At 46.7% G+C, this 13797-nt stretch overlaps 1 protein-coding gene across 3 annotated transcripts in view; it reads right to left on the bottom strand.

Annotated features, from left to right (window-relative positions):
- The window catches only part of DAPK2 (death associated protein kinase 2), a 123412-nt gene extending 123212 nt beyond the window's left edge, over positions 1–200 (bottom strand). For 2 of the 3 annotated variants that reach the window (XM_039469256.2, XM_039469255.2), the window contains exon 1: positions 70–200. The gene's annotated coding sequence lies outside the window, so the exon portion shown is untranslated. The remainder of the gene's footprint in view (positions 1–69) is intronic. The other variant, XM_039469258.2, reaches the window with a different exon arrangement.
- Between the last annotated feature and the right edge of the window lie 13597 nt (positions 201–13797).

The following is a 13797-nucleotide window of genomic DNA, read 5'->3' as shown; positions in this document are numbered from 1 at the left end:
CCCGGGTGCTGCTGCCGTCGGGCCACAGCCCGGTCCCGCCCGTCGAGCCCGCAGACGGGCGCTACTCACGGCGGGAGGCTGCGCTGCGGCGGGCACTGGGGAGGCGGCGGGGTGCGCCGGGCTGGGCTGGGCCGGCCGTCCTCTGCTCCTTGAGCGCCCGGCGCCCGCCAGCCGAGCCGCCGAGGAGCCGAGAGGGCGGAGCGGCCAGCCCCGTCCCAGGCGCCGGCTGGAGGCGCGCCCAGCTGCACCGGACGGGGCTCGGGGCGCCCCCTGCTGGAGCCCCCTCCAGACCTCCCCGGGGCGAGGGCCCAAAGCCTCCCCGCCAGGTAGGGGACACCTCCGGGCTTCGAGGATCCGGGACGAGCAGGGAGAGCCGGGGCCAAGACCCGCCGCGCGTCCCTACCGAGTCTGACACGCACATCCTGTGTGGCCTTGGGCAAGTCGGCTACCCTCTCTGGGCCTTATCTGGAAATAGAATTGAATGAGCTTATACGTGTGACAGGGTCTGGCACAATCCTCAGAAAACGGCACTTGCGTGCTCCTCTCCCCAGGACACACACCGTGAGCCAGGAAGCCGCACTGGGCCGCCTCCTCCCTCCCAGCCAGAGCGCTCCCTGCACCGCAGACTCTCCTGGAAGCCTCGCGCCCACTGCGCACAGCAGGGTGGCGGCTGCGAGGAGAAGGGCCGCTCTGCTCCCCGCTGCCCCCCACCCAGCCTGGGAGCGGCCCGCCCTCCTTCGCCCTTTGTCCTGGCCCGGTTGGTGAGTGAAGTCCCCATCTCGCCATCACGCCTTCTCTAACAGAGGCCTTGAGAGTAGATTCGTCCTCTCTGCCCTCTGCTAAAAAATCTTGGAGGAAAAAAGAAAGGAGAGTGAGGGGTGAAGAGAGAAAGGAAGCGGAGAACAGAACTTAAGTCAAGTCCATTGGTCTTATTTCTAAACAAGAGCCTGTTTAGAGGAAGCAAACGAAGACCCCAACCCCCTTCCCAGAATTTCCATTCCCTGAGTCACCCACGGAGCTCCTCGAAAGGGCCTTAAATTCAGAGTCCTACCACCAGGTTCAAAGCGCTGCCCTGCCACTCTGTATGTGTGTTCTTGGTCACGGCTCTTCATCAATAAAGTGGGAGGAACGCTCCTTCGGTAGCTCCTCATGAAGCTAGGGTGGGGCTGAGATGAGATGGAGGGTGTAAGATGCACCTAGAGGACCTCTACCAGTGTGAGCACACACACACCCTTCAGCCTTTTGGACACTGGGACAAATACAGATGGACCGCACCACCCAGCTGAGCAGTGCCTCAGCATCCAGGACATCTTGGGGAAAGAGTTCCTTATTTATAAACGTCATCACTATCCAGAACAGTGCAGTCTGTGAGCCTCCTCTCCTAAGAGTACCATGATACATAGACATCCAAGACCAGAGGTGACTTGGACACCCACTAGGGGGAAAACGCCCACTGGTGAAGCTTCACCAACATGAGGAGTACCCTGCCAAACTAATCCTAAACACCTCTTCCTCCATTTCCACTTACCTAACACTGGTGACAAACCATTACCCAGCCTTGGTGGCACAGGACAACAATTTAATTATGTTCATGCATTCCGAGGGACAGAAGTTGAGACAGCACAGTGTGTATGACTTATTTCTGCCCTGCAGTGTCTGGGATTTCAACTGGGAACACCCAAATAGCTAGGGATTTGAATCACCTGGAGGATTCTCCATTCCCATACCCAGTAATGAATCCAAGGCTGGGCTCAGCTGACCCTGCTGATTACCTACATGTGGGCTCTCCATCTCTGTCCCTCAAGCCTCCTGCTTAATATCTCATTTTCAGCAGCAGCAGCCCCTTGCATGAGTCAAAAGAGACCTTCTTGGGTCTAGCAATTGACAAGTTAGTCAGAGTCCATTGCAGCTGGAAGGGTCATTGTCAATCAATCCATCCAGCCTGGCCACTTTTCAGATGAGGAAACTTAGGCTCAATTGTCAATCCAGCCTGGCCACTTTTCAGAGGAGGTAACTTAGGCTCAGAGAAGGGAAGTGACTTGCCCAACATCACACAGCTGGTGAGAGACAGAGCTAGCATGAAAACCTAGATTCTCAGTCTGGTGCTCCTTCCACTGTACTTGCCAAAATGCAACTACCTTGGGAGGTACCATCTGGAGATACATCTCATGCTTGAGGTTGAGTGGGTTCATTGGACCCTCACCTGACGGCAGCCACAGGGCACTGAACACATGACCAAGGTGGCCATCAGTAGAAAAGGGGAGGCCCCAAGGACAGTGGCAAAGAAGACACCAACTCCAGAATGAAGCCGGGGCAGTCGAGGTCTTAAGAGCTAAGAATTATGCAACTCAGCTCCCGTTTTTGCATGGTTCCCACGGCTGACCAAAGCAAGTGTAAATGCCTCACCCTAGCATGTAAGGCTCCAACCTGCATTTTCCTGCTGTGTCTACACAGTCTCTTCCCTTCTCTGCATGCACATCCAGCTCTTTTATCAGGTTGGATTATTGGCAGTTCCTGCCTCCGTGATTTTGTTTGTTTCCACTACCACTCCCCTCATCCCATTCTACAAAATCTTATCTATGATCTAAGGGCCTTCTAAAGTATCATATCTTCCACAGAAAACTTCCCTGGTCTGCCTTCTAAATACTTCTCTCCTTTGAACCCCACCACCCCTGGTACCAACCTTTCTTGCCATCCACCTTCCTCTATTTTAATTGTGATTAGCATCTACTTCTCTTTTTCTCAAGGACAAGTACAAGGTCTCGTCCATCTTTGAACCCATATGGTGCTTGATATCCTAAACCCAGTAAAGGTTTGTTAAACTGAGTTAACGAAGGTAAATATCACAAAATAAGGGACCACAGCTGTCTTGTTTTCTATTGTCCCCTAAGAGCACCAAAATACCTGGCACTTCCTTCAGGTGCTTCACTTCTAGGAAGATGTCATTATCTTCTTTTACAGATGATGAAACTGAGGCTTGGGAAAGTTGATTTGCCCAAACTCATCCAATTGGTAAGTGGCTGAGCTGTGACGTGAATCTTGCCTACTGGTCTCCAAAGCTGTTACCTCTGCTGCCTTCCTTCAACTGAAACTGCCAAGATTTCTAAAACAGTGTTAATATGAGGCTTTTCAGCCCTGGCAAGGCATCAGAATAACGGTGAATAACATGGGGTGTTTAAAATCCCCCATGTTCAGACTGCACCCTACATCAATTACATCAGAACCTCTGAGGATGGGGTCTGGGTATGTTTTTGTTAAACTCCCTAGGTGATTCCCAATGCACAGGTTGAGACCCCGTCTGTTTAAGTCACAGAGACCTGGGGAAATTCTCAACCCCCTCAATGGCAAACACATTTGAGTACCTGCTTTGTACAAGACAGACCAAGGGACTGTGAGATGGTGGAGTCACAGGAGCTCAGTGCTTCCCAGGGATGAGAATACAAGCCCATAGATAAAGATGTAACCATGTCAGGCAGCAAAGGGCAGTAGTCATGGTGATACACTAAAGCACACTGTGGTGCCTGGCAAGTTTACAGACTCTAAAAACCTCCTGACAAGGGGGCAAAGTGGGGATTAAGATGCTGTGTGTGTTGGCCATGGCTGATTGGCACCTGGGTCGGCTTAGAGGATGGGTAGCATGAGGGCTAAATGCAGGGACTCTGAAGCCAGACTGCCTGGGTCCACACTCAGGCATCCCAGCATGCAACTTTCGTACTGTGTGATCTGGGGCAGACTATTTAGAGGAAGCAAATGAGGACCCACCTTCCTGGAATTTCCATCCCTAAGTCACCCACAGTGATCATTAGTCAACCCTAGTGATCTCTCTGTGTCTCATTATCCCCATACATCAAATGGAGCTTATAATAGCATTTCTCTCTTGGGCTGTTGTAAGCATGCAGTTACTTTTCAATTAAATCAGTGTCTGGCACTTGGTAAAGTGCTCAATGATTATTACCTGTTATTATTATTGCCTAAATGTCTGGCAGTAAGATCCCCTGGGGAGGAAATGGATCTTACTTATCTCTGCATCCCATCCCACTCCTAGCCTGGCCCAGAGAATTGCCAAATGCAGTGGATCCAGTACTGACCCTCAGACTCTTGGCCAAGGGAACGCACAGGTGATTCCTCCCCAGTGGGCTTGCCTACTGGGTGGAAGGCCGGCAGGAAGCTTCCTCCTCCCAACCTGGCCTGGTGGCCTGGCTTCTCTGCCTTGCTCACTCTGCCCTGTGCCATCTGCCCTCCTAGATGGGAGGTATGGAGCAGACTTGGCTTGGCAACCCTTCCTGCTTCCCCCCTTCCCCTCCCCCTGGGACCAGTGGCTCTTGCAGCTAGAGGCAGCTGCTTCAGCCTCTAGCCTTGCTGGCTTAGCACCAGAGGGATGGGGAAGGGCAGGGGAGGAGAGAAGAGAGGAAGGAGCTGGGGGATGGGAGGGCTTGCCTCTCCCTAGGGAACTTGACGGATAGAGATTTCCTGGACATGTGTATATACTCATTCACTCCGCAAACATTCAATAGTACCTGCTGGGGTTAGGTGCCGGAGTAGGGGCCAATAAAGACCCAATGCCATGAAAGTTCAGGTCTACTCCAGAAGGAGCTTCCAGAGAAGAGGGAGGCTTGAGTCAAGCTTGAAAGAAATCAGTGGGAGGACCAGAAAAGTCCACAGTGGGGCAAGGGAGGCAGGACACACAGGGTGTGAGCAGCTGTGTATGTAAAGGGCTGTGGGTATAAACCACTTGTCATTCATCCCTATTTCTACCTGAGCCAGCACAAGAGCCACACTGGGATCATGACCCATTCATATGCCATTGCCTTCTATTCAGGACAGAGGCTGGTGACATGTCGTATGGCCAGGACCCTTCAAACTATGCCCACTTTTAGGACTACAAACTCCAACCACTTACTTCTTTAGGCTTGGGAATCAGACAGGCCTATTTTTATTCCCGCTCAGCCACTTTCTGGGCCCCCGTTGTCTCATCAAGAAAATGGGAATAATTACATCTTTTTCTCAGGGCTGATGTGAGGACCAGACTCACAAACACTGTGGCAGATGTTTGAGGGAGCACAGGCTCGGCACCATAGGAAAGGTTTGAGAGAGAGAGAGAGAGAGAGAGAGAACTGGCACAAATGTCAACCTCCTTCCCAAACCAGATGCTTCCGTCCTTCAAGAGAGTTGGTCATGTGTACCATATCTTTGCTGTCTCTGTCTCTGAAATGCTTTCCTTTTTTCTCCTTTGTCTATCCATGGTTCAGCTCAATTCCAACTTCGTTTATTCTCCAAACCTTTGCTGGTGTCCATTGGGCCAGACTCTGGGCTGAACCCTGAGAGAAATGAGGCACTGGGCCTGCCCTGCAGGAACTCAACCAAGCAGAGGAGATACCCTGGGAATGAAATGCCTGGAATCCTATGTTCTGAGCCAGATCAAGGGCTGGGCAGATCCCAGAGGGACCCCAGAGGTGGGAGGAGGAGACCCTTAGTTCCTGGAAGGTGGGTGGGGAGCAGGGAGACTCCTCAGAGGAAAGAACCTCTTCCCAGATCTCATTAGTTAGAGTTCACAGTCATATCTGCTGAGCTGAAGAGATGATTTCATCTTTCTGTGTTTGCTGATGGGTCCCTTGAGTGAACCCTGTCACCCTCCCCACACTGTGCCAGGGATGTAGTTGGAGTCGTCGGGGCCTTTGGTGGATCCTTGCAGGATGGGTAGGAGAGCGGCTCCTTCCATGCCCCCGCCTGAGCCCTGACCTCTTTGTGGGCTGGTCCTCCCACTCAGGGTTCTGCCCTGCCCTCCCTGGTCTGCATGGTGACTCCATCTCAGCTGAGCCCAGGTCCTGACCCACTTATGAACAGATTTATATCTACTAAAATTTGAGACCCAATGTGTATTTGGTTCTAGAGGGAACATTATATTGTATATATAAAATCATAAAATGAGTCATCTATTGGTTTTTAATGTTTAGAATCAACCTATGAGCACAAAGTATTGACTAGTTTATAGGCACACATCAAAATGTCATGTTATTAATCTTGACAATGAAAAATACTACTGTATAGCAAATTTGGGAAGTGGGAAGGGAAAAAGCAATAAAAGGAAGGCAATTTGCTCTAGCTTATGTTATTTTAAATTATAGTGGTTGCCAGGTGTAATGGTGCGCCTGTAGGTCCAGCTATTCAGGAGGCTGAGGTGGGAGGATCACTTCAGCCCAGGAGGTGGAGGTCGCAGTGAGCCAAGATCATGCCACTGCACTCCAGCCTGGACAACAGAGTGAGACTCCCTCTCAAAAATAAATAAATAAATAAATCAAAATTACAATGTAAGATTCCTAAGGGAAATGGCTGATACCAGGGCTGGAGCAGGAAGAATGCAAAGTAACCTAGAGCATCTTATGCCCCAAAGAAAGTACTCAAAAATGATGGCAACCTGCCAAAAGGACAAGGACGCCAACTTGAAGGGGCTCTCACAGGCCAGACTGGGAATTATTTCAGTATTGAAATAAATAATTACAGGACTAGATTAGAACACATCAGATCATTTTAAAATAAACATGTGTTCCAATCTATTTAAAAATAAAAATGTTTGGCCAAGTTCAGTGGCTCACATCTGTAATGCCAGCACTTCAAGAGGCCGAGGCAGGAGAACTGCTTGAGGCCAGGAGTTTGAGCCTGGCCTGGGCAACAGAGCAAGACTCAGTCCCTAAAAAACAGAAAAACCTAGTTTGGGGCATGATAGTGCATACGTGTAGTCTCAGCTACGTGGGAGGTTGAGTCAGAAGGATCACTTGAGCCCAGGATTTCAAGGTTGCAGTGAGCTATGATCACACCACTGCATGCCAACCTGGGTGACAGAGCGAGACCCTGTCTCTATAAAAAATAAAAATAAGTACTAAAAATGAAAAATTTTTAAATTTTTTAAAGGAGAGGGAAAGAAAGAAAAATGATATTTTAAAGAAACATGCCAACCAATAAGTAAAAAAGAAGTAACGGAATTTTTAAAATCACCACTTTAGCAGCATATAGTAATAAGTGATTCAGGCAAGAAGCATCACTGGATAATAAAACCACTGAGGCCAGGCACAGGTCTCACGCCTGTAATCCCAGCACTTCGGGAGGCTGAGGCGGGTGGAACTCTTGGCCTCAGGAGTTCCTCCCGCCTGAGGTCAGGAGTTCGAGACCAGTCTGGTCAACATGGTGAAACCCTGTGTCTACTAAAAATACAAAAATTTAGCTGGGCATGGTGGTGGGTGCCTATAATCCCAGCTGCTTGGGAGGCTGAGGCAGGAGAATTGCATGACCCCAAGAGGCAGAGGTTGCAATGAGCCGAGACTGCACCACTGCACTCTAGCCTGGGTGACAGAGTAAGACTCCATCTAAAAAAAAAAAACGAGTGAACGATTGTTGGGGAACAGGGTACTCATCTGATCTCTAGGTATCACCTCACAAATTACTCATTAATGACAAAGGGGAAAAAGTACTTTTACAAGGGAGGAATCTGACAGATACCTCCTTAAGGAAATGACCAAACTAACTTAACATCAATTATGATAAGACAAACTGACAGCACGTGTCCACTGGTGAGCAGCACTGAGAAAGATATCACATCAGCTCTGTATTATTCCTGCCAAAAATGTGGACTCTGAATCTAATCATCAGGACACAATCAGACAAGTCCAGATTGAGGGATACTCTACAAAACAACTGACCTGTACCCTTCAAAAATATCTGTGTCGTGAAAGAAAAATATGGCTGAAGAGACATAACAAATTCAGTGTCATGTATGATGAGTGATTGGATCCTGGATTGAAAAAAATTATTTCGGCTGGGTGCAGTGACTCACACATGTAATTCCAGCACTTTGGGAGGCCACAGCAGGCGGATCACGAGGTCAGGAGATGGAGACCATTCTGGCTAACATGGTAAAATCCCGTCTCTACTAAAAATACACACACAAAAAAGAAAAAATTAGCCAGGTGTGGTGGCATGCGTCTGTAGTCCCAGCTACTCAGAAGGCTGAGTCAGGAGAATTGCTTGAACCGGGAGGTGGAGGTTTTGGTGAGCCGAGAACACACCACTGCACTCCAGTCTGGGCGACAGAGCTAGACTCCATCTCAAAAAAAGGAAAAAAAAAGAAAAAAATTATTTCAATGATGTTGAAAGAGACGTTACTAGACAATTACGGAAATGTGAATATGGACATTTTTTAGATAATTACATCAGTGATTACATTTTCTAAGTGGGAGAAGTATATTGTGGTCATAGGGGAGAATGTCATTAATTCTTTTTTTTTTTTTTCTGAGTCAGAGTCTCTCTTTGTCACCCCAGCTGAAGTGCAGTGGTGAGATACCAGCTCACTACAACGTCCACCTCCATGGTTCAAGCAATTCTCATGTCTCAGCCTCCATAGTAACTGAGATGCATCTGCCACCACGCCTGGCTAATTTTTGTATTTTTAGTAGAGACGGGGTTTTGCCATGTTGGCCAGGCTGGTCTCAAACTCCTGGCCTCAAGCAATCCACCCACCTCAGTCTTCCAAAGTGCTGAGATTATATTTAATTCTTGGAGCATGGGTGATGACATATTTTGAGGAGAAATGGCTCTATGTCTGCATCTGTTCCTCAAATGATTCAGCAAAAAAGAAAATCTGTATATATGTACAGTAAGAGAAAGCCAAATATGGCAAATTGTTAACAGTTGATAAGTGAATCTAGGTAAATTCTTGCAACTTCTCTGTAAGTTTGATTTTTTTTTTTTTTTTTTTTGAGACAGAGTCTCACTCTGTTGCCCGGGCTGGAGTGCAGTGGTGTGATTGATCTTGGCTCACTGCAACTTCCACCTCCCGGGTTCAAGCAATTCTCTGCCTCAGCCTACTGACTAGCTGGGATTACAGGTGCCTGCCACCATACCCAGTTAATTTTTGTATTTTTAGTAGAGATGGGATTTCACCTTGTTGGCCAGGCTAGTCTTGAACTCCTGATCTTATGATCCACCTGCCTCGGTGGATCAAATCCCTGCCAAAGTGCTGGGATTACAGCAGTGAGCCACCATACCCAGCCAGTTTGAAATTTTTTAAAATCATAAGTTGGGGACGCAGGGGTAATCACTCTGTAGCCATCCCCATTTACATGTTAATAACATTTGTATGCCTTTTCCCTAAACAAACCAAAAATGGCAGGGTGTGGTGGCTTATGTCTGTAATCTCAGCACTTTGGGAAGCTGAGGTGGGTAGATTGCTTGAAGACAGGAGTTTGAGACCAGCATGGCCAACATGGCAAAACCCGTCTCTACTAAAAATACAAAAATTAGCCAGGTGTGGTGGCAGGAGGAGGGTTGCTGGAGGCCAGGAGTTTGAGATCAGCCTGGGCAACACAGTGAGACCTCATCTCTACTAAAAATTTAAAAAAAAAAAAGTTGGGGGAAAATAAAACATAAAATTTACTACAGTAAGCCTGGTTCGGTGACTCATGCCTATAATCCCAGCACTTTGGGAGGCCAACAAAGGTGGATCATCTGAGGTCAGGAGTTCGAGACCAGCCTGGCTAACATGGTAAAATTCTGTCTCTACTAAAAATACAAAAATTAGCCAGGCCTGGTGGTGTGTGGCTGCACTCCCAGCTACCCAGGAGGCTGAGGCAGGAGAATCATTGGAACCTAGGAGGCAGAGGCCAAAGTGAGCCAAGATCACACCACTGCACTCCAGCCTGGGCAAGAAGCAAGATTCCGTATTAAAAAAAAAAAAAAGAAGATATATATATATAAAATAACATATGTATTACAGTAATTAGCAGAAAGAGTAAAACTAAAAATTGTTGAAAGAAGTTGTCTCTATGGATGTCTTAGTCCATTTGGGCTGCTATAACAAAATACTGTACACAGAGTCATTTATAAACAACAGAAATTTATTTCTTATAGTTTCAGAGGTTGAAAAGTTCTAGTTCAAGGCACTGGCAAAATGGTCTGGTGAAGGCCAACTCTCTGGCTCATAGATGGAGCCTTCTCACTGTGTATTCACATGATGGAAGGGGCAAGGCAGCTGTCCCAGGCCTCTTTTATAAGGGTACTAATCTTTTAAAAAGGCTCTGGGACAGGCGTAGTGGCTCATGTCTATAATCCCAGAGCTTTGGGAGGCTGAGGTGGGAGGATTGCTTGAGGCCAGAAATTTGAGACCAGTCTGGGCAGCACAGAGACCCTTTCTACCAAAAAATTAAAATTAGCTGGGCATAGTGGTGTGCACCTATAGTCCTGGCTACTTGAGAGGCTGAGGCTGGAGGATTGCTTGAGCCCAGGAGTTTGAGATTTTATTGACCTGATTGTGCTACTGCACTCTGACCTAGGAGGCAGAGTGAGACGCTGTCTCAAAAAGAAGAAAGAAAACAAGGGATGGGAAGAGGGGGAGTGCTCTGCTCTCATGACCTAATCAACACCCACCTCCTAACACTCTAATAAGTTCACACCTCCTAATATCATCACTTCGGGGGTTAGGATTTCAACTTACAAATTTGGAGGGTACACAAACATTGAGACCACAGAAGTGAGTATCACTGGGTTGGGCCAAAAGGGATACATCTGATTTTCATCTTATACTTTTTGAGCTTTTTTGGTTTTGCCATATTTCTATATTACCTCTATGATTAAAGAAGACCAGGTTAATTTAAAAAATATATATTTCTATACCAGAAGCTGCTCTGATGACAATAAGCTTATATTCATGGGGTTCTCTTCATTCCAGAAAAAAATTAATAAGCATTGCATTTCATGCCCATTAGTGCTCATTAAGTTTTTAGACCTATTAGTGAGTGCTGAGGTCCTTAGAGCTCATGCAGGTTTCCTTGGCTTCACTTCTGCTCAACAACAGCACCTAGTAAAGGGTAATGTATTCTTTTGCAAAATCTTCCTAAGAGGAAAATAATTGCCAAGAGCTTCAAACATCACTAATGTGAAGACACATTAAGCTTTAAATATCCCTCAGAAAATGATAAAAATGACAAAATGAGTAAAATCATATCCTGATTTTTGTATCCAGCTGTGTCTCATTTATTTCACCAGGAAGTTCTATGTCTGCCAAACTACCTAGACCCTATTTTCAATCCATGAAATAGATAAGAAACCTAGAAAAATTTGTGCTTTGTTCCATTAATTCACTAGAATCAATAGGGAAAATGACTTGCCCAAATCACACCGCTGATCTTTAGCAAATGCTTAACTGGAAATCAGGCCTCTTCTGATATATCACAAGCTCACAGGTTCTGACGCCATGGGCTCTGATTCTTCCATGCTGTGTGAGTATGGACAGGTAACTCAACTTCTCCTGGCTTCAGTGTTCTTACCTGTAAAATGAAGTTGTAGGATTAGAATAACACAAATTTAGCCCTCATTGTTCCTGATGGTAGCTATGTTTTTCAGTGGGAGTAATGTAGGTCTCACAAGGCTCTGCAACTTGGTTAAGTTTCACCCGGCAAGGCAATCTTGAGCCTTGCACACATATTCACTTTACATTCTGACTCATCTGAATAGACTCAGCTTAATATAGCCAAAAAAAAAAAAAAAAAAAAAAAATCCACAGATGTGACAGCCTGAGGAATCTAGCTACAAGGAAACTCAGTTGATAGGACCCAGTTGAGCTAAAATTTGCTTAATCACAACAACAAAAACAATCTAAAAACCCTAAGACTCCTTATAAAACAAAAAGCAGGCCGGTCACAGTGGTTCATGCTTGTAATCCCAGCACTTTGGGAGGCTGAGGCAAGTGAATCAAGAGGTCAGGAGTTTGAGACCAGCCTGGCCAACATGGTGAAACCCCATCTCTACTAAAAATACAAAAAAATTATCTGGGCATGGTGGCAGGCGTCTGTAACCCCAGCCCCGGGAGGCTGAGGCAGGAGAATCCCTTGAACTTGGGAGGCAGAGGTTGCAGTGACAGTGAGCCAAGATCGCACCACTGCACTGCAGCCCGGGTGACAGTGCGAGACTGTCTCAAAAACACACAAAAAAACACACAGATTTATTAAACTAATAGGTTTTGGTAAAAGGTCATGATCATTTTCAATTCTGCATGAATCAGTGGATTACAAATTGTAGAACAAGCTCAGTATTAAACCCGTTTGTTGTTAATGATGCTAAAGAATCCTTGGAACTCCTAGAAAGCCAACATGTCACTGTGGCTTCTATAGTTAGACATTCAAAACCAGAAGGAACTTTAGAGATCACCTAACACATTCACTTTATAGAAGACAGAAGGAGGCCCACCAGAGCAAAAATGACTTAGCCAAGTTCACAATTGTCTGGGGCAGACCCAAAATAAAAGGTCAGGCTTCTTGACTCCTAGCTCAGTGGATATTCCTCATGTGAAATGCTAAAGGCTGAAGCCCTGGGTAAAGCCAGATTCACTCATTATGATCAAGGTAAGCCTGAAATAATTCAACAAGAAATGTTGGAAGGCCGATATGCAAACACCATACCAGTAGCTGTAGGAGACATCTGAGGGGACATGAAATAGAAAACGCATTTGAGATAGCCAAGAGTGTGAGCATTGGTCTACAGCACCAAACCCCAGGAGATTATAGAATCAAGGGAAACTTTCCCAAGAGGGAAAATACATTGTATTTCCCATCTTAAAAATATACTTTTAAGGCCAGGCACAGTGGCACATGCCTATAATCCTAGCACTTTGGGAGGCCGAGGTGGGTGGATCACAAGGTCAAGAGATTGAGACCATCCTGGCCAACATGGTGAAACCCTGTCTCTACTAAAAATACAAAAATTAGCTGGGCTTGGTGGTGCATGCCTGTAGTCCCAGCTACTCGGGAGGCTGAGGCAGGAGAATTGCTTGAACCCAGGAGGTGCAGGTTGCAGTGAGCCAAGATCACATCACTGCACTCCCGCCTGGTGACACAGCGAGACTCCATATGTATTTATATATGTATATTTAAAGTGGTTTTATAAAAGACACATATACCAACCAGGCGTGGTGGCTCACACCTGTAATCCCAGCACTTTGGGAGGCTGAGGCAGTGGATCATGAGGTCAGGAGATTGAGACCATCCTGGCCATGGTGAAACCCCATCTCTACTAAAATACAAAATATTAGCCAAGCATGGTGGCGCATGCCTGTAGTCCCAGCTATTCAGGAGGCTGAGGCAGGGGAATTGCTTGAATCCGGGAGATGGAGGTTGCAGTGAGCCAAAATTGTGCCACTGCACTCCAACCTGGCGAAAAAGCAAGACTCCGTCTCAAAAAACAAACAAACAAACAAAAGACACATCTACCACAAGAGGTGTTTTTTGTTTGTTTGTTTTTGCGACATAGTCTTACTCTGTCACGTTGGCTGGAGTGCAGGGGCGCGATCTTGGCTCACTGCAACCTCCGCCTCTTGTGTTCAAGCTACCCCAGCACTTTGGGAGGCTGAGGCCGGAGGATTGCTTGAGCCTAGGCGTTTGAAGCTGCAGTGAGTATGACAGCACCACTGCACTCCAGCCTGGAGAACAGAGCAAGACTCTCATCTCAAATAAACGAAAAAAAGAAAAGAAATATTTTTTACATGTTTAACCTTGCAAACAGATGCGAATGAAAAACCTTTTTAAAATCCTCCACCTTGGCAAATATTTTTTAAAATAACGACACCTAATATTAGTGCAGGGCAGGGACACCTTTCCCACTCTTGGTTTGGTATCAATCGGCACAATTTCTTCAGAGGCCAATTCAACAATATGTATCAACGCCTCAGAATCACTCATAATCTTTGGCAAAGTAGTTCCACATTGAAGAATGTCTTCAGTGACTGGCCGGGCGTGCTGGCTCACGTCTGTAATC

The sequence above is a fragment of the Saimiri boliviensis genome, chromosome 2, assembly GCF_048565385.1.
Source record: "Saimiri boliviensis isolate mSaiBol1 chromosome 2, mSaiBol1.pri, whole genome shotgun sequence".
NCBI lineage: Eukaryota > Metazoa > Chordata > Mammalia > Primates > Cebidae > Saimiri > Saimiri boliviensis.
The sequence above is the reverse complement of the archived record's forward strand: the minus strand, read 5'-3'. Positions and strand labels throughout refer to the sequence as shown.